This window comes from Chenopodium album, chromosome 6 (genome assembly GCF_948465745.1).
Source record: "Chenopodium album chromosome 6, dcCheAlbu1.1, whole genome shotgun sequence".
Lineage (NCBI taxonomy): Eukaryota > Viridiplantae > Streptophyta > Magnoliopsida > Caryophyllales > Amaranthaceae > Chenopodium > Chenopodium album.
The window spans coordinates 62,975,498-63,000,562 of record NC_137839.1 but is presented as its reverse complement, the minus strand read 5'-3'; the positions used below and the strand labels follow the sequence as shown (position 1 = coordinate 63,000,562).

The window sequence follows — 25,065 nt, the reverse complement described above, 5'->3', positions numbered from 1 at the left end:
TTTAGGCGCTTTATGCGTTTAAGGTGTCTTTGACACTGAGGTAGAATTAAAAGGAGTTCAACATTAAATAATATGTGGTCACTAATTATTCAAGAACTAAATTGGTATGTTTGGTTGATTGAATAATTATTGTTGATTGATTTTTTATGCTTTGAGAGTCATCACCAAGTCTAATAATATGTAAATAACGTAAAGTGAAAGAGATTACGCACCAAAACTCTTGGAACATATATACCTTGAGTATGAACAATGGGGGGAGTTATGGGGTTTTATATTTAACCATAACTTCTAATAGAGTATAGGACGCTGTACATTCCTTTTTATTTATTATTATGCGCAGGAATTCCGCCGCCTTTGAGTGGTTTGTCGCTGGCACGGTTAGCTCCCGTGTCAGTTAACCTCAATTTATTTGGGGGAGGTATAGTTGGAAACCCGTTCGATGCGTAATCAACGCTAAATAAATTATTTAGTGTCTAGTTATTGTGTCTTGTTGATTGTTGTGTGTGCTTGTAAACAGGTGCAATGAGGTAAGTGTGTGTTGATAGGTGAAAGCATGTTAGTGTGTTTAATTACGCTTATGTACTCAGCTTTGCTGATTGTGTATGTGTTTGTGTGTTTGGCCATGTCTTTATCTTGGCCCTACGATGACCCATTTTTAATGGAGAGTAGTGGGGACAAGTAGAGATAAACTTTTCAGGTATTGAAGCATATTCATGATGGGGCATGAGAGAAGAGTGAATCATGCTAGCTTCCATTAGTTTACGATGTGTTTTATGCTTTATTTATTTATGACATATTTTATGTGGACTAATGCAAAGGTTTGGTTTTGGAACGGTTTTGAATAAGGGCCTTTAATGGTTCCAAGTTGTAGTTTGATTTTATTTGACTTCGTTTGTTTTGGTTTTAAACTTTACTTTTGTTTGGTTGACTATTGAGTTGACTTGTTTTAACGATTTTTAATTTTAAGTCTTCCGCTGTGTATCTTTGATAATTGCCTTAGCCGTTTTCACGATGGCAGTAATGTCTTAGATATTCCTAAATCGTATTTTAAAGAGTAGAATGGGTATTTAAAGGAAAGGAATTTCTAGGGTGTTACATCAAAGTTGATGTTTTAAATATTCCATACACTCATAAAGAAATCATCAAAACCAATTTAACTTCACATAACCAATCCAATCCACAAAAATAACCCAATCCCACAAAACCAATGCAATCCACAAAACCAATCCAATCCAACACAATTCCAACCAATTTCTAGCATGATACTAACTTGTAATTAATTAAATAACTCCTAGCATGCTTATGCACACTTTAGCAAATACGGAGTACTCAAAAGTACCTTATTATATTGTAGACACCCATTTGTGTGTCCCCAAAACCAAACCCGGTGATGAGTGCCTTTTACGTCGAATCATAATCGAACGAAGTGAAAGTGTAGAAAGTCTAGTGTTGCGGATAGTTTTATTTTGGGTTTTTCTAAGCTATACTCCTAAGATATTCGAGTTTCTAAGGTGAACCCAAGCTTTTTCAAGTTTCTAAGTTGTACCCCTCAACTCACTACCATTGCTGAATGGTACCCTCCTTGAGACTTCCACGTCACCTAAAGTTAACTATAAATTTAATAGAAAGATGATAAAAAGGTAAGGAAATGGTAGGAGAAAGAAATCTTAGCCACCGCAACCCTAATAATAAAAGCCGATGCCACGAAATCACACTCTCAAATAACTTTTATACAACTAATAAGGGTACATTTTAGTATTGATAAGGAATTGAAGGGCATAGCTTAGAAACTTGAAAAATCATGGGTACACCTTAGAAACTCGAATTCCTTAGGGGTATAGCTTAGAAAAACCCTTTTCTTCTCTTCTTTTCTCCCAGTTTTTGAAAACCAATTTTAAGAAAACATCCAATTCAGTTTTGTTGGTCCATGATATGGGTACAATAATAGTGTAGTTGGATAGGGCTTGAAAAGAGCTTTCCAACGATATATTATAAGCCCGATTCCGATGAATATTGAGGAAGTTATGGCCAAATTACTAAACTTGGCCCGGTTTGAGCCTTATATGCCGTCAAATGATCTAGAGGAGGGCCTAATATGGATTTATCATTCCTAATGCAATTAAGAATGGTTTTAGTCTTCTAGATCCTTCTAGAAGGTTCTTTTCATTCCTAATTCAATTAACATTGATAAATTGACCTTTGTTGACTTTTTAGAGTTTTAATCAGAATAAAAGAATGTTTTTGAGGAAAATACGATTTTATCCTCTTGTACGGTTAATTGCTATCTGATTTTAGAAAACGCGTCAGAAATTTAATTAACGCCAAACACCAGTCATTAGCGCCTGGCGCTAAGCTTGGCGCATGGCGCTAGCGTTAGCGCCTGGCGCTAATTGCTAGCGTCGGCGTCGGCGCTAATCAAGTTTTATTCGCGTCAGAACTCTGGCTTGTTTTTCTATCTTTTTGGCTGATTTTCTCTTTAAATAGCCTTCTAAAAACTTCGTTTTCATTCATCTACAATCATCTACAATCTACAATCTACAATCATCAATTCTTATTCTCTCTAATTCTCTTTTCTCTCTAAGCTAAAGCTTCTCTCTCTCTTTTCTAAACTTACCTTTTTTTACAAAATTCCGCACACTACTACAAAAAAGGCCTTAGAGAACTGTTAGAATAGGCTTTATAGATCGCCTTAGGGGCGTTCTTCTGCTAAGCGATGTATAAAGTATAAAGAACAGGTTGTTTAGGCGTTTTATATAATAACAAATAGAGAACGCTTGTTAGTCACAACCGTTCTCTTTTCCCTTCATAAATTTGTACACTAAGGAAGGAATAATGAACGGTTTAGTCCACTTAACCGTTCTATATTGCATTACAATAGAGAACGGTTAAGTCAGATAACAGTTCTCTAATGTTTTTTTTTTTTAAAAAAAAAAATCCAGACATACATATTTAATTATTCGAATTACCCCTCTACATATTTTATACCGTATTATTCCTGTATTTTAATAATCTGAATTATTTTTGTATTTCATTTTAGACCTGTATTCTTGTTTTATATCTTGTAAAATTATACGGAGTATATCATGTAAGAAAATCTTCACATTTCCTTTGTAAAATAAATCCATGATCCTGTACTATACGCGCAATATAACTTTTTGTATAATAAAATTAACAAAAATATTTCAAGATACGACAAAAGCCATCAAAATATACTTCATATATATAATTTAAAAAATCCAATCACAATTAAATTGAATCATTCATACAAAATTTGTTCTATACAAATAAATACGTGAGTTAAATATCAAAAACTTTTCTAGTTAATGTTGATTTAAAAAAAATTGATGCCCCAAAATATACCAATACCATAATGATCTACAATTCACATAAATCATCGTCGTCGTCATTTGGTTGATGGTATCCGGTTACCATATGAAATCTACCTTTCCCTAAGCTCGTCAATCATTTGTTGAGAATATGTATGAGGAACTTGCTTAAAATACTACAAAACAATATAAAATACATACATATTAGTTAATAATATACAATAAATTCATCTAATTAAATATAAATAGCATGGTCTTGAGAATATAGAAAGAAACCCTGGTGTATGGCCTATATTAAGGCACAAAGCCACAGAGAGATTGACGCACTTATCTAATAGCTCACTAAACTATCAATGCAAAATGAACCACAGCCAATACTGCAAAACACATTAAAAATTCAAATAACCAAAATAGATGGTCTTATAAATAGCAGCAGTCCTCAAGTTACTACTAAAGGGCATTATTAAGAAAATTAGCGCTATAAGCAAACCTTGTCTTTGGCATGGCAGTGTTGACATTTTTGGAGCAGGTTATTTCAATTAGGATACCCTCTGCTACCCCAAAAAAGATAAAGGGCTAAGTTTCAGGCATGAATGGAGGAATGAAGCGGTAGTATGAAAGATTTGGATGTAGCTGGGAAACGGGATTCACTTCAGGTTAGTTGTGTCCTTTGTGTCTACAGCAAGGACCAAGTTGGGTGGGGGTATGAGCCTCCAGCAGAAAATCCCAGCTGGGCAAGAAAATGTGTATGAATGATCAAGAATGTGTTCAAAGATGTGATTCATATGAATAATTGGCCTGATAACTGAATATATTCAATGAAAAAAACGCTTATCAGAAATTTCTTGTGGTTCTCACACGACTTGGACCTATCATAAACATGAAGGCTCCAAACAAAAGGGAAACTCTGTAAGTTTGGAATTTAAGCAGACGATAGATGTTTGATCTATTATGACTATTCTTGGACACAAGCATCTACTCTGTGATTGTATTTTCAGTACCATGTGCATAACTAGCACTAGTGGAAAAAAGGTCATCCGTAACGGGCAGCGTCCGTTACGTATGCGGCCGTTACGGATGGCCTTTGTTATTTGTAACGGGCACCTGAAAAGCCCGTTACGAATAACCCCCTTATCCGTAACAGGACATGGTTTGCCCGTTACGAATATTGTATAATCAAATTTAAAAAAAAAATCCAGCAAAATCCAGATCGAATGTAAGTAGCATCATCATCTACATCAGTTGCTACATCAAGTGTAGGAGCAGTGAAAGGGGGAGAATCATCAAATGCATCATATTCTTCCTCGTCCTCAACCTCTCCAACCCCTAAAATTCTCCTTTTGCCAGACAGGACGATGGACCATCTTGGATCGGACGGGTCAGTTACATAGAACACTTGCTTAGCTTGAGATGCAAGGATGAATGGTTCAAGACTATCCCGCAAGTGGCCAAGATCTACAAGAGTGAAGTCATCATTTCTCACGTTGCGCCTATTATTATCGACCCATTTACACTTGAATAGACTAACCTTGAAGTCACGGTAATCTAGTTCCCATATTTCCTGAATTCGTCCATAGTATGATAAAAGTGCGTCAACTGGTGATGTATCCTTCGCACTTGCAAACTCTCTTGATGAAGCCACAAGTAGGACACCACTATTTTGAGTCGATGAGGATTTCTGATCCCGACTTTCAGTCCAAAATGTGTACCCATTTATATCATATCCCTCAAATGAATGAACATCTTCCTTTGGACCATAAGCTAGCCACTTTATTGTATCAGACACAGTCTCATCCAATTGACGCATCACACGATCATGGAACCACTTCACAAACATCTTATTATGCAACTGCATTAGTGCTCTTTCCCCTTTTGATGGATGTTCAACACGCAAACTATCCATGTGCTCTTCTAAATATGGGTGAACCTCCGCAATATGATGAAGCACAAATAAGTGAGCTTGCATGATTTGATCTCGAGCAGCCCAAATCCTTTTTGACCCGATTGTGCCATGACCATCAAGTCTCCCTTCATGTCGGGATGTAGGAAGCCCAATAGGTTCGGCAACGGCAACATACTCTGCCACGAAATTCCCAATTTCCTCGGACACAATTCCTTGTATCATACTGCCTTCCGGATGGGCTGGATTTCTTACTTTATCTTGCAGTGTAGCCATGTGTCGTTCAAAAGGGTAGCACCACCTCATAAATACTGGACCGCACAACTTAATCTCACGAACCAAATGCAGAATCAAATGCACCATTATGTCAAAAAGTGAAGGTGGGAAAAACATCTCAAATTTGCACATAGTTACCACAACAGTCGCCTGGAGAGCATCAAGTGTAAAGGGATCAAGAACTTTGCTGCAGATAGTATTGAAAAACCCACAGAGGCTTGTTATAACTTCTCTCACGTGCTTTGGTAAAATTCCACGAAGTGCAATCGGTAGGAAAACTTGCATCATCATGTGACAATCATGGGATTTCATACTTGTCAACTTCAATTCTCCATTTAAGGAAACAAACCTTTTCATGCTTGACGAGAACCCAGAAGGAAGCTTAATGTCATACAAACAAGCACAAAACCTCCGTTTTTCTTCCTTTGATAATGTGTAGCAAGCTGGAGGTAAATACACCTTTTGGTTTTTTCCTTTTCCGTCACCTTTCTTCTTTGCGATACCCGTGGCCTTGTCCCTGCGCTTCCCCTTACGGTTTTGACCACCATCTTCGTTTCCCTTTTCCTTAACCTTCGTCATCCCTACCTTAGCTTGAACCCACAACTCCGGACGAACACCCCACTCTTGCAAATCTAACCGCGCATTCTTGCCATCTTTCGGTTTTCCAGGAATGTTCATAATTGTCCCCAGAATTGCATCACAAACATTCTTCTCTATATGCATCACATCGAGACAATGTCTAACATCATGTTCTTTCCAGTACTCAAGCTTCCAAAAGATTGATTCCTTTTAAAGAGAGCATGTGGGTCAATTGGTTTCGTTGTTTTACCAAAAACACATGGAATACTGTAGACACCCATTTGTGTCTCCCCAAAACCAAACCCAGTGATGAGTACCTTTCACGTCGAATCATAATCGAATGAAACGAAAGTGTGGAAAGGTCTAGTGTTGCGGAAAGTTTTCTTTTCTCTTCTCCCTGTTTTGGAAAACTTTATTTTAAGAAAACAGCCAATCCAGTTTGGTTGGTCCATGATATGGGTCAAATAGTGGTATAGTTGGATGGGACTTATAAAGACCTTTCCAACGATATATTATAAGCCCAATTCCGATGAATATTGAGGAAGTTATGGCCAATTTACTAAACTGGGCCCGGTTTGAGCTTTATGTACGGCCCAATGATCTAGGGGAGGGCCTAATATGATTTATCATTCCTAATGCAATTAGGAATGGTTTTAGTCTTCTAGAATCTTCTAGAAGGTTCTTTTCATTCCTAATTCAATTAGCATTGATAAGTTGACTTTGTTGACTTTTCAGAGTTTTAATCAAGATCAAATAGCATTTTCGAAGGAATTATATTATTTTATCTTCCAGTACGGTAAATTTATCAGATTTTCGAAAACGCGTTGAAATCCAGTTTGGCGTCCAACCCCAGGCCTTGGCGCCTAGAACCAGGCTTGGCGCCAGGCGCTAGCCATTGGCGCCTGGCGCTAGTCACTAGTGCCTAGCGCCAGCTAGCCAGGGTTGGCGCCAATCCTGTTTTGCGATCTTCAGACTCTGTTTTGTTAAATTATCTTTTTTGGCTGATTTTCTCTATAAATATCGTATTAAAACTCCGTTTTCATTCATCATCATCATTTACATCTACCAATTCACCAATTCTCTCATTCTCAAGTATTCTTTCATCTTTCAATTCTTTCTTGTTTTTCGTACAAAATTTCGCATTCACAAGATCTAGAAACACCTAGCCATATTCGAAGTTGCCTTCGCCCTAGACGTGAAAGGTTTTAATTTATGAGGGTTTGGTCCCAAATCTCTCTTTCAATTATTTAATTTATTTGTTTTGATTATTATTTTCCTTGAAGTTACTAACGTGTGTATTTTGTTATTAGAAAGAGGTACGAGGCATCCAAGTAAGTACTTTAATTGATTTAATTGATATTATGATGTAGATATCATGTTTAGATTGTTATTATGATTCCTAGTATCATGTCTAAGGTATCTTTAATATTAAATATGATTGCTATGATGCCTTTTATTCTCTTCCTAATATTTATTCATGTTAGTATCATGTGAGGGTTAAAGATTTGATTTTTATTGCTTAGTGACATGCTAGGATTTGTTATTAATCTTGTTAGTATCATGCCTAGGATCTTGCTATGCTTTAACATGATTATGATTGTTATTAATTATGATTGATATTATTATTCTTAATGATGATGATTATTATTATGTTGCTTGATGCTATTTCTTTATTGCTTGATCACACCTTTTATTGCATGCTTAAAGGGAATTTGGTACTTGTAATCACGCTTAATAAGATAATTAATAAACTTGTTAGGGTTATTATGATTATAAATTCAAGTGATCGCCAATAATATTTTATTTGTGCATTAAATTCAACCAACATAGATTAAATAGGTTTAGGGTTAATCCTATTGATTTCATGTTAGTCAGAAAGCGCACATGAATATGAGCAGAATAAAGTAGAGGCCTATTATTAGGGCAGGTTCAATCTCTTTTAGGTTGGATTTGTACCATCATCCCCGAACCCTTATTTGGTTCATGACCTTAATTATGGAGTTGACGATCTCTTGGATCGTTAAGGGGTGTAACCTTCATCCTATGAACGGTTTACAAGTTCCTTAAAAACTTGTTGGCGACCCTTTTGCTCTATCTTCTTCCCTTTTGGACGCTACCGTACTTTAGTGTATGATCACAGTGGGGTTCAAGCTAGTGGGATTTTAAAGGATTGAAATTATTCCCTACAGTTTTTGGCGACTCCACTGGGGAGGATTTCTATTTTAATTCCTGAATTTGTTTCGGCAATGATTTAGAATGAGTGGATGAGACTCGAAAAGTTCTAAGTATTTCATGTGCGTAATTTTGATCAACATTATTGTCATATGCATAAAAAGGTTCTCATTGGAAAGACCATCCGTAATGAGTAAAAAATATAGGATTTTACACGTAGGAAATTTGAGAAATGTCTTTCACAACTAGGACTGAAATAACACCGCGCAAAACTGGAAGATTTTATCGAGCACAGAAAGCTGCTGAGGCATGTGGGAAGTAGCGTCAGGGGACAGAGCTTGGCGCCACACTTTTAGCCGTAGCTCCAGACGCCAGTATTGGCGCCAGGCGCTACAGTTAAAAGTTGGCGCCAGTCTCTGTTTGCTGGCGCCAATTTCCCCCAATACCGAGCCTGAAATATGCGTTCTAATTTCGACCAGTTTTTCGTATTGTTTGCTCGATCCTACTTCCTGATTGAATTTTTTCTCACTTTTCTGAAACCCATATGTGTTCTACATATGGACATAACCCTCTGGGAATTCATGCTCCATCTACCCGATTGAACGCTCCTGGCAACAAAGGGTACATCCGAGATGTTGAATTCACCAAACCATGGAAGTGAGTTTTTTCTAAAACTCGCGGTCTCCCATCCACTCGCGCCAACCCTTCACGGTTAGGCTTCCGCGCGGTGCATCCGGACAATTAACCATGGACCCTCTATTGACTAAACCATATCCCGAACTTTAGAGAACTAGAGCCATGGTTAGGTTGCAAACTCATTGCATCATATTGTGCCTACTTGACTAATTGTGCATTATTTGTTGTGCATATATATTCTATGTTTCTCTTTACCGTTTGTTGATTTGTGTTGAGACTAAAATTAATGACTTAAAGAACTTTGCCTATTTAATTAATTAATTAATTAATTTGATTCAATAAAGTTTTTTTTAAATCGGAATTGACCTAGTACGACTTTAGGCATACCCCAGTTGACTAATCATACCGAAAACAGTCCCAGAACGAAGCTCCAATATTGGTGCCAAAGTCTGAGCTGTAGCGCCACATTATAGTGTGTAGCGCCAGACATTTACTAAATTTCCTGGCGCCAATCACCATAATGCAACGCCAGTCCTATCGCTTGGCCGACAGTTCGGATTATTTGTCGAGTCATCACCTAATGTCTAATTAATCAGTTTTCTGTTTAATTCGGTTAATTTTGCTGACAATAATGCTTCATTGAATCAACGTTCGAGTTTAGACACTAAGTCCCATGGTCTTACACAAGAGTCCAAGCATGTCACTACACTCAATGCACACACCAATACACATGTTTTGACCATGATTAAGAGAGTCTTGTGTGCGCGCTTTTTTCGTCATTTTTTTAAGGGGGTAAGTCTGATATTAATCCTCCAATAAATAATAATACTTAGTTCCCTAAAAATATGTACATTTTTAAAAAAAAAAATAAAGTCAAGTTGATTCGAGTTAAGTAATTAAAACGCAAATTGGCTTAATTTACAGCGCGTGGTCAAGAAAGGAAGGACGATTAATCAAAGATAACCTCTTCGTACAAGTCTAACTTTTCGACAAACCTATAGCCCGCAAGAGGAAAGCAAGAGTTATAATGGAAACTCAAGAAGAAGTCAATGACCTCAAGAACCAACTGGCTACTGTAACTGAGACACTTAAGCTTCTCGCACTTAAGATCGATGATCCCATGAAACAACAACAAATGGATCTCATGCAAGAGAGCCTGAGCAAGTTGTCCAGCGACTACAAGTTTCAAGAACTCACATCCCAAGGGGTCTCGGTGGATAAAGATCTTCTTCCGCAAAAGTTCAGCGCCAACGACATCCCACAATTTAGGGCAATTGACAACCCTTACTTCCATTTAAGAGCATTTGAAACAATAATGAGTATCAAGGGTATCGATAAGAAAGTCTTCCCTTCCCTGTTCTCACTATCTCTCGAGACCGTTTGCCAACAATGGTTCTTTTCTCTCGAAAAGGAAAAGACCTCTACTTGGGAATCCATAGCAAACGCTTTCGTTGATAGGTACAAATGCAACATTCAAGTCGAAACTGACCATAGAGAACTTGAAATCCTCAAACAGAAAGAGAATGAAGGCTTCACTGCTTTCTTTAACAAGTGGAGAGAAACCTCAGCTAAAATGATCGAGGTACCAAGTGAAAAAGAGTCCGTGAGACTATTCATTAAAAATCTTCAAGAAAAATATTCCAAACATCTTAAATATCAAAATAACCTTCATACCTTTAAGGCTGTTTATGATATTGGGATCAATATTGAAGATGACTTGGCTAAATCTAAAGCTGCCAACAATAGCTCCAACAGTGGCTGGAAAGGAAAGAAGAACGACAATCCTTCTTCTTCCAAAACCGCCCACTCAAATAATGTTAGCACCTTTAATCTAGGAGAAGTCCTCGCCATGAACAACCAAGGACAAAAGAAACCATTTAGGAGGAACTTCACTCCTATTGGCATGAGTTATGACACCGCATTTGATCGATTAAATGCAAAAGGTCTTATAACTCCCATTGGACCATTCAGGGATCCACCAGTTGAGAAGAGGTCGCCTAACTGGAACCCCAACGCACATTGCAAATATCACCAAGGTAGGGGCCATTTTACTGAAAGCTGTTGGAAGCTTAAGGAAGCTATCCAAGACCTAATTGACAGTAACAAGCTGTCGTTGCCCCCTGCCAGTAAGAAGCCAAGTATTAACAATGCACCTCTAGCTCATACTTTGGCTATCTACGATGAAGAAAGCGAAGTTGACCCCTCATCTCTCATTAAGCCTGTCAAAGCAATCAATGTCGAAGAAGGAGAAGAAGAGATCTTTTTCGATGTCAGAGATAACCTTCCAGAACCAGCAAACAAGGAAGACATACAATTGCTCACACTGTTTATGAGGGAGACATCGCAACTATTACGCGAAACTCTCTAAATTATGAACGAACTTCACAAGAAATATGATGAACTTCCATGTCCAAAGGATAAACCTAAAAGAGAATTCACACCCATAGGAATGACCTACGATGCTACTTTTGATCGCCTCTATGATCAAGGACTAATCAAACCTATTGGTCCAACAGAGGATCCAACACCAGAAAAGCGATCTCCAAGATGGGATCCTAAATCCTACTACAAGTACCATAAAGGAAACGGTCATACCACAAATGAATGCTACAGGTTTCAAAACCTCATTCAAGATCTTGTGGAAGCTAATAAGATCTCTTTACCTCTAGCTAGCAAGGGAACGACTTATGAGGCAAAGTATTTTCCCTTACAAGTCACCGAAAAACCCAAGAAGAGCAATAGAGTTTACACTCCAATTGGGATCCCATATGCACAAATGTTCGAAATGCTCTCCGAGAGTGGCAAGGTCAAACCTCTCGAACCAAGACCATTGGATCATTAAAAAGGACAGATAGATATTACTGTCAGTACCATCAGTCAGGGGGGCACACCATAGAAAACTGCTTCAAATTCAAGGATCTGGTGCAGAAAATGATTGATGAAAAGGAGTTAATCCAAGTTCAACAAGAAGAGGACATAACTGTTAATGGAGTATGGGACAGTGATGAAGAAGATGTCTACCTAATGGACATAGTAGGACCTTCACCTTCTGTATCATACACCACAGACGACATTTGGGCTGAAGAAGATTCATCAATAGACGTCCTCACAAGATCCGGGAGAATGCAACCTCCCGTTTCAACACAACCTATGCCTACTGTACAACAAGTTCCCATACCTATCATCGAAGACAACGACATCGTTAAACAGTTTAAGAAGACAAAAGTTGAGATGAATGTATGGAAGCTCCTGGCAACATCTCGAGAACATAGGTTGGCTGTAATGAATGCCTTGGATAAAATCGGGATAGATTCTGACACCACTCCTGAGGGACTAGCTAACTTCCTCACAAGTGACCTCCCTAGTCCGATTAATCTAATCACCTTCTCTGATAAAGATTTACCCCCAGAAGGTGACAAACACTACAAGGCGTTAAACCTCACGGTAGTCTGCAAAAGGATGAATGTTCCCATGACTCTTGTAGACAACGGATCAGCTATCAATGTCTGTCCACTTAGGACTGCGAGGATGCTCGGCATAAGGGATGAGGATTTAACACAAGGAATAAGAGCTTACGATAATACTCGCCGTCAAGCTCTTGGCAAAATAACCCTAAATGTAACGGAAGGAGCAATAGAACATGCTACTACTTTTCAAGTGGTAGACATCAAAGCCTCATTCAATCTGTTGTTAGGATGTCCTTGGCTCCATGATCTAAAGGCCGTCCCTTCATCTCTCCACCAACAAGTGAAAGCCATAGTTGGAGGAATTCCAATCACTATTGAAGCTTCGCCGATGAGAATCAAATCAATAGAAAATCCAATCATCAATGTGGAGCACGACGAAGATGACGAAGACCTATGGGGCTTTAACGAAGAAGTCTCCTTAATCCAAGAGGATGAAAGGACATCTCTTTGCCACGACCCCCATTCCAACATGATTATCAACACCATGCTGAAGAAACAAGGACACTTCCCTGGGATGACCTTAGGAAAGAAGAAGGAGATAGCAAAATCGGTGGAGTCACCTGGCCTCCCTAAACTAGATACTTTCGGACTTGGTTTCGAATCGACTCGGAAAGATCTCAAGCGAGCCCAGGACAAGTTGAAAGCACGTAGGGACGCTCGCATTCAAAAGAAAGTAATTACAATGGATCAGTACCCTCTTACGCTTAACAGTCAGTTTATAAAAGATGGAGAGGACTATCCATGCCATGAATTTCCCGAGCCATTTGTCGTAAATGGCATACGACAACCAGAATTCGAGATTTTCATGGATTGCTACTTCACCGACGAAATCCCAACTCCCGTCCGTAAGGAAAAAGCACCCCCATGCTTTGATTTTAACGTCATGGGATTACTGTTTGGGCGAGAAAAGAATGAGCCAGCTTATGAGGAAGATAACTCCTCACTCATTCAAACGGTCCTACAAAGCGAAAACTTCGACCCCTCGAAGCTAATTACTCCAGCCGAAGGATCATTGCAAGGGTGGCGCAAGACTATCAAGGTGACTACTTCGAGCGGAAGGAAGATATCAATCACGACAGGGCAAGGGCCGATGTTCGAAGAGTCGTCGGAGTCAGAGTCCGAGTCTTTCCCTTTAGAATCTTCTAAGTCTTTAGCAATAATGCCTCCCCTTCCTATTTCTTCTCCTAGGATAGTTAGTGATCCAGTCCTTGAGGACATATCACTCTTTGATGTAATGATCTCAGAGTATAATAATACTTCTCGTTCTCCTTACTCCTCGTGTTCTTCCCTAACCCAAGATGACGAGCATTGCTTAGCTAACGATGAAAAAGATAAAGAAATTATTAAAGCAATGGAAACACTTGAAAAGAAAACACCAGTAATTGAAGAGACTTAAACAGTCGACATCTTAAATGACTCAACTCATAAAAGAGAAGTTAAAATCGGACTAATGTTGAATAAACAAGAAAGAATCGAATTAATTAACTTACTTAAAGAATTTATCGATGTATTCGCTTGGTCATATGAAGATATGCCAGGCATTAACAGAGAAATAGCTCAACACACTATGCCATTAATCCCAGGAATGAAACCTGTAAAACAAAAGTTGCGTCGAATGAAAACCGACGTAGCACTTAAAATAAAAGAAGAAGTTCAAAAACAAATAACTGCAGGTTTCATCAAGGTATCCAAATACCCCGAATGGGTCGCCAACGTCGTCCCAGTTCCAAAGAAAGACGGAAGGGTAATGATGTGTGTCGACTATCGAGACCTAAATAAGGTAAGTCCAAAGGACGACTTCCCTTTGCCACACATCGATATTCTTGTAGACAACACGGCAAATCACGCGCTTCTCTCATTCAAGGACGGATATGCAGGGTACAATCAGATCCTCATGGCAGAAGAATTCATGGAGAAAACGACCTTTATCACACCGTGGGGCACTTACTGTTACACGGTAATTCCATTTGGGTTGAAAAACGCAGGTGCTACTTACCAACGTGCAGCAACTGCCTTACTCCATGACATGATGCACAAAGAAGTTGAAGTATATGTTGACGATATGATTGTGAAATCAAAGGATCGTCAAGGCCATCAAGTAGCCTTAAGGAAATTTTTCGAAAGGCTAAGAAAACATAATATGAGGTTGAATCCATCAAAATGTGCTTTTGGAGTCACCTCGGGCAAGCTCTTGGGATACGTCATAAGCTCTAGAGGAATAGAGGTAGATCCAACCAAGATTAAAGCAATCATGTCGATGCCACCGCCCAAGACCGAGAAACAAATTCGAGGATTTATTGGCCAGTTGCAATACATAAGTAGGTTCATATCAAAACTGACAACGATATGTGAACCAATCTTCAAAAAGCTCAAAAAGAATGTACCAGTAATATGGGATCAAAGCCTATCTCGCAAATCCTCCCGTATTAGCGCCAGCACTTCCCGGAATACCTCTTAGGTTATACTTGACGGTTACCAAAGAGACAATGGGAGCCATGCTAGCACAAGAGGTAGAAAGCAAAGAGAATGCAATCTATTACCTAAGTAAGAAGATGCTTGAATACGAAACACGCTATACACCGCTCGAGAAATTGTGCCTCGCTTTGGTGTGGGCCACAACTAAGTTGAGACATTACATGTTGGTACATACCGTTTTCGTAGTATCCCGATTGGATCCACTCAAATATTTGTTCGAGAAATCAACACTCAATGGACGTATTTCAAGATGTATAGTCAACTTAGCCCAGTTTGATGTGCGGTTTTTGCCACAAAAAGCTATTAAAGGATCTGTGGTGTCAGACTTTCTGGCAGACTTTCCAATAGAAGACTCGGCACCAATACAGGACAATGAATTTCCAGATGAAGATTTGATGGTCACCGAAGATGATACTTGGACCTTGTATTTCGATGGAGCCTCAAACCAAAAAGGATGTGGCGTCGGAGTGCTACTAGTATCACCTAAAGAAGAACACGTCCCAATCTCAATAAAGCTTGATTTCAACGTTACCAACAACGCTGCTGAATATGAAGCATGCGTGGTAGGCCTTGAAACAGCCCTGTCATTGGGAGTAAAGAAGCTAAGGATATTCGGAGATTCTTCTTTGATTATCAATCAGATATCTAAAAGGTGGAAAGTAAGGAGTGAAAGCCTAGCCCCTTACCAAACTTATCTGGAAACTCTTACCGATCAGTTAGAGAAGGTAGAATACACATATCTACCTAGAGAAGAAAACCAATTTGCTGATGCCTTGGCAAGATTAGCCTCAATGGTTAGGATTCCCATGGAAATCGAGCAAATGCCTCTAACTTTCGAAAAAAGGCACAAACCAGCATATATACAGGCTATAGAAGATGACGACTCAGTTCAAGACAAAGAAGAAGAACAAGAAGAAGAACCATGGTACACAGACATACTCAACTATGTCACCAATGGAGAATACCCTCCTCATGCTGACAAAAGAGCAAAGCGAGCATTGAGACTTTTGGCTTCTCAATATGTACTCATAGACAACGAGCTACATAAAAGGGTACCTAAAGGTCGAGCTCTCTTATGCGTAGGAAAGAAGGATTCACAAAGAATAATGAGAATAGTTCACGAAGGAATCTGTGGAACTCATGCAAACGGCAAAATGTTAGTCCAGAAAATAATGCGAGAAGGGTATTATTGGACTACAATGAATAGGGGCTGCCATCAATACGTGAAAAGATGCCCTAAGTGTCAAATTTATGCCAATTTACAACATGTTCCTCCATCTTTGCTCTACACCTACACATCACCATGGCCATTCTCTACATGGGGAATTGACATAATTGGCAAAATCACTCCCCCAGGGACAGGAGGCCACGAATTTATTCTAGTAGCAATCGATTATTTTACAAAGTGGGTCGAAGCGCAATCATACGCTAAACTCACTGCAAAACATGTAGCACTCTTTATCGAGAGAAATATCATTTGTCGATATGGAGTCCCACATGAAATGATAAGTGACAATGGAACTCACTTTCAAGCCGAATGTGAAGAGTTGCTGCATAAATATGGTATCCAACATCATCATTCGTCCCCTTATAGACCTCAAGCAAACGGAGCAGTTGAGGCAGCTAATAAGAATTTAAAGACTATCATCGAGAAAATGACAGAAAATTATAAGGATTGGCCTGACAAGCTCCACTTCGCACTGTGGGGTTATCGCACGTCAATCCGTACATCAACGGGAAATACACCATTTTCTTTGGTATACGGAATGGATGTCGTACAACCTGTCGAACTAGAAATACTATCTCTACGCATTGCGCTAGAGAGTAAACTTGATGAAGTTGAATGGACTAGGGCACGATTTGAAGAATTGATCCTACTCGACGAAAAACGATTAGAAGCTCTACATTACACTCAGTGCTATCAAACTCGTATGGCTAGACATTTTAATAAGAAGGTCAAGACATGAAATATCAAAGTATGAGATTTGGTATTAAAAGCACTAAGGAAAAATGTTTTAGATCCAAGGGGAAAGTTTAGACCTAATTGGTCTGGCCCCTACATTGTCAAAACAATCCTGTCAGGTGGTGCAGCAAAACTAACCGATATGGATGGCAATGAATTCTCAAACATGACCAATCTTGACCAACTTAAAAAATACTACCCATAATTACTTGAGTAGGATACTCAAGAGAGCTACGTTCGGCCTGATTCCTTAGGAAAGGATACGTAGGCAACCCTTTACGGGTGCGGCCACTTTATTTTTGACATCTCCGCGTTCCAGAATCAACTAAAATACAACACAAAGTCGGCAAATTATTGGCGTCGCAGAACAGAGTCTGGCGCTAGCCAGAAGCCATTAGCGCCAGCCGATCGTAGTGGCGCCTGATGCCAGATCTCAATAGCTGGCGCCAAACTACAATTACTGGCGCCAATTCAGCAATAAAATCTGGGCGAATTTCGGTGTTTTTCGGAAATTTTTCGACTTCCGTACTCGAAGAATTTCTGAAAAATTAATTCTTTTCGATTTTCATTGCTTTAATAAAATAAATTTAAAGTAACAATTTAATTGAAAGCTGAAATTTAATTAATAAAATAAATTACATTTGTTAATGGAATTTAAATAAGGCTGAAATAAATTAACTTTAAATAAAAATTAACAATCTAATAAATCTAAAGCTAAGCAATGTTTTTTAATCTTTCTTTTCCTTTTTAGCCCTTTTCCAATTCTTTTCTGTTTCCTCTTCTTCATCCATTACTTTAGCTAGTAGGCATCCTTTAGAGGACCTACATTCAATTTTGGAATAGATTGTCTCCCCTTCAGCTAGCACCCCATGCTTCTTTTCCACCCAAGCCTTTTTGTCCGTGGTGTTAGCTTTCCTTTTCCCTTTGTCGCTAGTAGTATTCTTCTTCCTGGGCATTGTAGGTATTTTGAATTCAATTCTTGCACCTAAGCGTTCTTTGGCCGGTGTCACCCTATCACCTAGACGATTCTTCACATCAGTTCTACCCTGATCAATTGAAGATTTCTTCAGCAACCACTTCTTTACATCATTAGGCAAAGAAGGGGGAACCTTTTGGGTAATCACTTCCCATAAAGGCCTAGCGCTCCAGTAAGTGTCGAATCTATCTACTTCTTGAGATACGGGGTACTCATAGGGAGGACGAAGATCCCCGGAAGGAATATTTTGAAGTAAGCCGTATTGTCTCTTTACCCTGCAAGGATAATAATATGTTACGCGAGACAAGCTTGGAAGACGGCAGAAAGGTTGCTTGTTAACACCAACCATCCTTTCTGTTTTCCACCATGGAATGACCCACTTGATAGCAAAATCACGTGATTCAAAGACTTTTCTCCACCCATGGCGCCCAATTTCGGGGATGCGCTTGTTCCTTCTAACGAAGCAATTGGGAGTATATTTTTTAATGTCGTCCGGAGGGCTAATTAATCCTAGCCTCTCCATTAGCCACATCTTTAAAAATTGCAATGCAAATAAATTATTATTACAATACAAAAATATATTTTTTGATTTCTGTAATTAAAAATATTATTTTTCTACCTGTAATAAAATTGGAGAGCCGCGAAGAGGCGCTTTTGGGTCCCTTTTCAATTCATCTAGACTAATCATAGTCTCTCCAACTATCAATGGCATTGGATTTCTCCCTGATTCAATTTGTTCTAGTACAGTGGTTATAATGGATTGACCCTCGTTATTTTTACCACTACTAAGACAATATTGATTGAGCATGCAAAACAAGAACGCCCTCAGAAAGAGGTTTATCAAAATAATGGCGTGCGGATTCTTTCAAATTAACTATGTTGCCATCTACTATTTTTGACAAATCCCTTTCCTTCAAATTAAAGAAGCGCTCAAAATCCTTATAATAGTATGCATCTACTCTAGGGATTACTACGAGGTCTATTGCAGGGAAGCCTAAAATAACACCAAATTCCTCTAGCAAAGGGATAATTTCATCATACCCTATTCTAAAACAATGTGTATCGATATTCCAAAATTCTAAAGCGGTATGTATGAAGTCTATGTCTAAATCTACCCCTTTGATGCCATAAATTCCCCCAAGTGAAATAAATCTAATTCTTTTCTTTCTCTAACATTAAGAGATCGACACCATTCATGAGTGTATTGGGTGAAGGTTTTAGTGGCTAAAGACATGATTATTATTTTTTCTAATGAGGAGAATAATTTTTTCACTGGAATTATGAGAAGAATCGGCTGAGCAGGGGGCTATTTATGTACAAATTGCGAAGAATTTTAATCTGAATGAAATACGGAGTCAGCGTCAATTGGCGTCAAAACCCCGACATTGGCGACACTCTCCAGTTCTTGGCGCCACACGCTAAGTGTAGCGCCAGGCGCCACGCGCCATAGTATGGCGCCAGCTGGCGCCAAGTCAGCAGGGCAGCCGCGCGTGCTCAGTTTGCGTTTTTGACATTAAATTTGAGTCGGTTAATGACTTTATGGCCCCGTTTAATTTTTTCTAAATATCCTTTCTATCTTTTTTCTTAATTAATTAAATATAGAAATTATTTTTAATTAATTTTATTTCTTTTTTGGATTTTATATTAATTTTCAAAAAACCAGCATTTTTTCCGTTTTCTTTTCCTTTTTATTTTTTCTTTTTGGGGGAGAGAGTCAGATAATATCCTCCATCAATAATAAAAATGACGGAATTTTTGCGCAAAATTGGTATCACACTTCCCTTGCACGCACTAACATACACTAACATAATAATAAACAATCAAATGAATTTACGATAACATAAAAATACAAATGTGTCTAAATGATAAGTCAAAGGCAAAAGTTCTATAAAAAAGTCAAAATAAAATACATATACAGAAACAGACTACGGCGCCGGAGGACGTAGGCCCATCATGCCGTAAAACTGCGCCGTACGAGGAGTCACCTCTCCACCAGCTCCAGCCTCAGCACCAGCTCTAGTCTCCGTAGGAGGAGGAAGACTCAAGACAGGACCACTCCAGCCAAGATCAACCTGAGGCTGAAACCGCGGAGGCTGCCGCGATGACGAGCCAACCTCGTACATCCCACCACCTCTGAAAGCCGAGGTAGCCTCTTCTACCGGTGTAGCAGGAGCACCCTCAGAAGAAGATCCTGAGCCCTCAGCAACGTCGGCTCGAGCAGCCTCGGAACGACCACCTCTACCTCCTGACGAAGTACGACGACGTCTCGAGCTAGACCTCGCCGGATCTCTCCGCCCCTCAGGTCTCGTATGGGTGTGAGAAGCGATGGGCTGACCCTGCAAAAAGAATTAAATAAGAAACAAGGTAAAGCTGAAGCCATAATGCAGAAACAATAAGTGAAGAAAGGTTACCTCTCGGACAACGTCGTCCTGACGACAGGTAGCCGCGTTCCTCATTCGGACGAGCTGGCTCTGGAAGGCATCTATACATCGTGCCACAGTCGAAACCACCTTGCGTGAGAACTGTCAGAAAAATAAGTCAGTGAAAATACATGATAAATGAATACAAAATTCTGAATTAAAACTAGGCTTACACTAGTCTGGTGGCGAGGAATCGACCGCTCCACAAAGCGCTCTCCCTCGGGAGCCGGAGAAATCATCTCCTCGATCGGCCCGTATACCCCCTGGTAGTGAGTGAATGGACATACGGGGCGGCACAAACTCAGAGGGACCATCCTGATAAAACGAAAAGAAATCCGTAAGGTATTACTTGGGGGCTACTTAGCGAAAAATAAAAGCTAAGACTCTTACCCTCACATCCTCAGCCAGTACAGGGGCTGGAGCTAATAAAGGTAGTAGCTCCTCAGTGTAGCACCGCCCAAGGATCACATGGGACCGCCAGAGGGAACCAGATCCCTCGGCCATGCTCGACAACTGTCCCTCGTCGAACATATGACGTGGCGGAGGAACAAGAACGACGAAAACATCAGAAGAGTGCTGTCTAGCAACTCTCTCTCCTAAATACACAACCGCTCCGTAGGTCCCCAGAAAATAGCGACGCTCAGCAGAGTACTGTGCGGCTAATCCAGGGATTGTCCAACCACCCCACAGTCGGTATACTACCTCAGGTCCCTATAAAAAGCACCAATCAGGCAAGAACATGTCTAAAACACCACAGAAGAGCAAGATAAACGCTAAGAGTCGTACCGAGATGATCCGGCTCCGGACACGTGAAGTTGACATGTCCACATGGTGGCCGCCCCAAGAGGCGCTCACCGGATATCCCCTCGGCAATGGTCTCGCCGGCGCTACAGACGGAAAGTACTCGTAGAACCAGATCTACAAGGAGTTAAAAGTGTGAGTAAACGCTAACTAATATGTAGGGCTAAACTTTATAGGGAATAATGTTTACCTCTACGACCTTCCAGAAATCAGACAAAGCGACATTCGTCCTAAAGGACCGGTGACGACACGAGTCCCTCAGCGCACGAACGAAATCAACGTAGGCCAAGCTGGCCCAGTCATAAGTCCCGATCCGCTGGAGATCACGGACAACAGGGAGGTAGTAAAGCAATGCCCTACTACCCTTGTCAGGGGAGAATGTCCCTGACAATAACATCAGCACAAAGATGCACACCCTCTGCTCTCGGGTGGTCGCATCATCATCAAGAGCCGCTGCCAGCGTCGAGCGGCGAATCCCTCTAGCACTGAACTGAGTCGCTTCGACCTCAGCTCGGGCCCGAGTAGCAATCGGCCCCAACAACTCCTCGACCTCTGAAGAAAAGACGTCGATCCCACCATCGAACGGCAGCGGCACAGAAGTGAACTCCAGTCTTGTGATGAGACAGAAGTCTGTAGGGGTGACCATCATCTCGCCCCAGGGAAAATGAAAGGTGTTGGTGGTGTCCCAGAAGAACTCCACCAAAGCGCGCACTACATGGTGACCCCCGCTGGAGGCGACCATAGCCTCAGAGGTCTCGAACAGAGTAACTAGCCCGCAGGACTCCCATAGGAGTCTCGTCTCACGGTCCCCGGCGATGTGCATCCTGTACAAATCACCTAGACCATCACAGCCAGAGCCGTGATGCCGTGTCCTCCCTGGCTCGGTTCCCCGTCTTACCCTCTTAGAAATGTGGTGGACAGGGGCAAAGAACAAAGTCTGCTCATCCCACTCCGGGGGCCGACCAAGCGAAGTGGACGGCGTGGCGTCGTCCTCCACGGGCTCATGCTCCCGTCTAGTGTTTCGGGACCGTGAACCTGAGCCTCGTTGTCTAGCCATGCTACATTGTGCAGAATCATCATAAATTAAGGTTCTATAGTATCTAAGGTTCGCCTAGCCGCATGATACTATGTTCGTAAAATACAGAGTACGTAGTACTAAAACAGAGCACAAATTCAAATTGAGCATGACAGTATTTTTTCAAGCAATCAAACAATTTCTTGCAACACTATAGTGATTATTGTGACAAATTGAACAAGAATTGCTAGCAAAAACGTCAAGAACAAACCACATTGTTCTTCACGACCTTAAGAGGTCCAACAATGGCAGATTGCTCATTTCTTCACCAAATTGAGTCAAACAGGTCTCAAATTACTCCCAAGGCAATATATAAACATATACAAGCAATTTCATGGCATGAAACTTGATAAACAAAGCAAATTGAGCACCATAGAATTCGAATTTTCATAAAATTCGGAATAAACATGCCAAGAATTTATAAAAACCGGTGTGAGTTTGAGGAAAACTTAAATAGATCGGGAAAATAGATGAAAAGAGCTTTGATTTGCAATAAATTTGAGCGAATTCGGTTGAGAAACGAGTGAGCAATGAGCAATTGAAGCTTTCAGTTTCTTCGAGCAGCTTTCGCGACGAACAGAGCCAAGAAATGAACGAAAACGGGAATTTAAAGAGAATCCCGTGCTGGCGCCAGTCCCTAGGCATTGGCGTCACCATCTGGGCTTGGAGCCTAGCGCCAACATCAGAGCCTATCGCTAACACCAAATGGCTGGCGCTGATGGATTTTCAGCGACGCCAAAGCAGCCAACCACTTGTTGGGGTTGTGCTGACCTTCTACAATATATTTTTGGGTTCCTTGGTATGCCAGTTAGCCCTCTAACCAATTTGACATGATTAAGTAATCGGCTTGATTACGTAAAGTGATCGACCTGATGAAAGATCGTCTCACTTAGCTTAAAGCGCCTAAGCATTGGCTCATTAGCAAAGAGCACCGACATATAGGTTCAAGAGCAAAAGGCACCGACATACAGGTTCAAAGCAAAAGAACGCCGACGTACAGGCATAGCGGAGGCAAATTTCAGACGAACTTTTAAAAATCGACAGGCGTGGATCTTCGGTAATTTCCTGTGGAAAATTATCGTATCAATGCGGATGAGAATTATTTCGAGAGAAATAATTTTCGATAGTGTTCCCTTGGACGTGGAATATTATCAATGCGGATGGAGATTGTTTCGAGAGAAATAATCTTCGATGATGTTCCCTTGGACGTGGAATGTTATCATAGCGGGGAGGATAGTTTCAGGCGAAGCAATCTTCTAAATAACTTGGAAGCGGTTACGGGCGTAGTAGTTTTCAAGCGGGATGGCATTCTCTAGCTTGCAGGAGGTCATCAAAACAACAGTGAAGCAAATCGGTTACCTTCAGTGACGTGTGCTCGACGGTGCAAGATACGCATTTCTTAACTCTTTTATCTGTTTAACTAACGCTAGTTTTGCAGGTATCGGCGTCACAAGAGTGATTTAGGATCGCAGAACGTTCTGAATCATTCTCCGTCCTTATCGATACTTTGACTTTTGTTTTCGAAACTTGCGTTTCTCCAAACTCAGTCAAAATGGGGGCTTCTGTAGACACCCATTTGTGTCTCCCCAAAACCAAACCCAGTGATGAGTACCTTTCACGTCGAATCATAATCGAATGAAACGAAAGTGTGGAAAGGTCTAGTGTTGCGGAAAGTTTTCTTTTCTCTTCTCCCTGTTTTGGAAAACTTTATTTTAAGAAAACAGCCAATCCAGTTTGGTTGGTCCATGATATGGGTCCAATAGTGGTATAGTTGGATGAGGCTTGCAAAGACCTTTCCAATGATATATTATAAGCCCAATTCCGATGAATATTGAGGAAGTTATAGCCAATTTACTAAACTGGGCCCGGTTTGAGCTTTATGTACGGCCCAATGATCTAGGGGAGGGCCTAATATGATTTATCATTCCTAATGCAATTAGGAATGGTTTTAGTCTTCTAGAATCTTCTAGAGGGTTCTTTTCATTTCTAATTCAATTAGCATTGATAAGTTGACTTTGTTGACTTTTCAGAGTTTTAATCAAGATCAAATAGCATTTTCGAAGGAATTATATTATTTTATCTTCCAGTACGGTAAATTTATCAGATTTTTGAAAACGCGTTGAAATCCAGTTTGGCGTCCAACCCCAGGCCTTGGCGCCTGGAACCAGGCTTGGCGCCAGGCGCTAGCCACTGGATCCTGGCGCCAGCTAGCCAGGGTTGGCGCCAATCCTGTTTTGCGATCTTCAGACTCTGTTTTGTTAAATTATCTTTTTAGGCTGATTTTCTCTATAAATATCGTATTAAAACTCCGTTTTCATTCATCATCATCATCTACATCTACCAATTCACCAATTCTCTCATTCTCAAGTATTCTTTCATCTTTCAATTCTTTCTTGTTTTTCGTACAAAATTTCGCATTCACAAGATCTAGAAACACCTAGCCATATTCGAAGTTGCCTTCGCCCTAGACGTGAAAGGTTTTAATTTATGAGGGTTTGGTCCCAAATCTCTCTTTCAATTATTTAATTTATTTGTTTTGATTATTATTTTCCTTGAAGTTACTAACGTGTGTATTTTGTTATTAGAAAGAGGTACGAGGCATCCAAGTAAGTACTTTAATTGATTTAATTGATATTATGATGTAGATATCATGTTTAGATTGTTATTATGATTCCTAGTATCATGTCTAGGGTATCTTTAATATTAAATATGATTGCTATGATGCCTTTTATTCTCTTCCTAATATTTATTCATGTTAGTATCATGTTAGGGTTAAAGATTTGATTTTTATTGCTTAGTGACATGCTAGGAGTTGTTATTAATCTTGTTAGTATCATGCCTAGGATCTTGCTATGCTTTAACATGATTATGATTGTTATTAATTATGATTGATATTATTATTCTTAATGATGATGATTATTATTATGTTGCTTGATGCTATTTCTTTATTGCTTGATCACACCTTTTATTGCATGCTTAAAGGGAATTTGGTACTTGTA

The 25,065-nt window shown here is 40.0% G+C and overlaps 1 protein-coding gene across 1 annotated transcript in view; it reads right to left on the bottom strand.

Moving 5' to 3' along the window:
- Positions 1 to 3,202: 3,202 nt before the first annotated feature.
- Positions 3,203 to 25,065, bottom strand: part of LOC145634992 (putative LRR receptor-like serine/threonine-protein kinase At1g67720) — a 30,143-nt gene continuing 8,280 nt past the window's right edge. The window contains exon 3 of the mRNA XM_081686309.1: positions 3,203 to 3,502. The gene's annotated coding sequence lies outside the window, so the exon portion shown is untranslated. The remainder of the gene's footprint in view (positions 3,503 to 25,065) is intronic.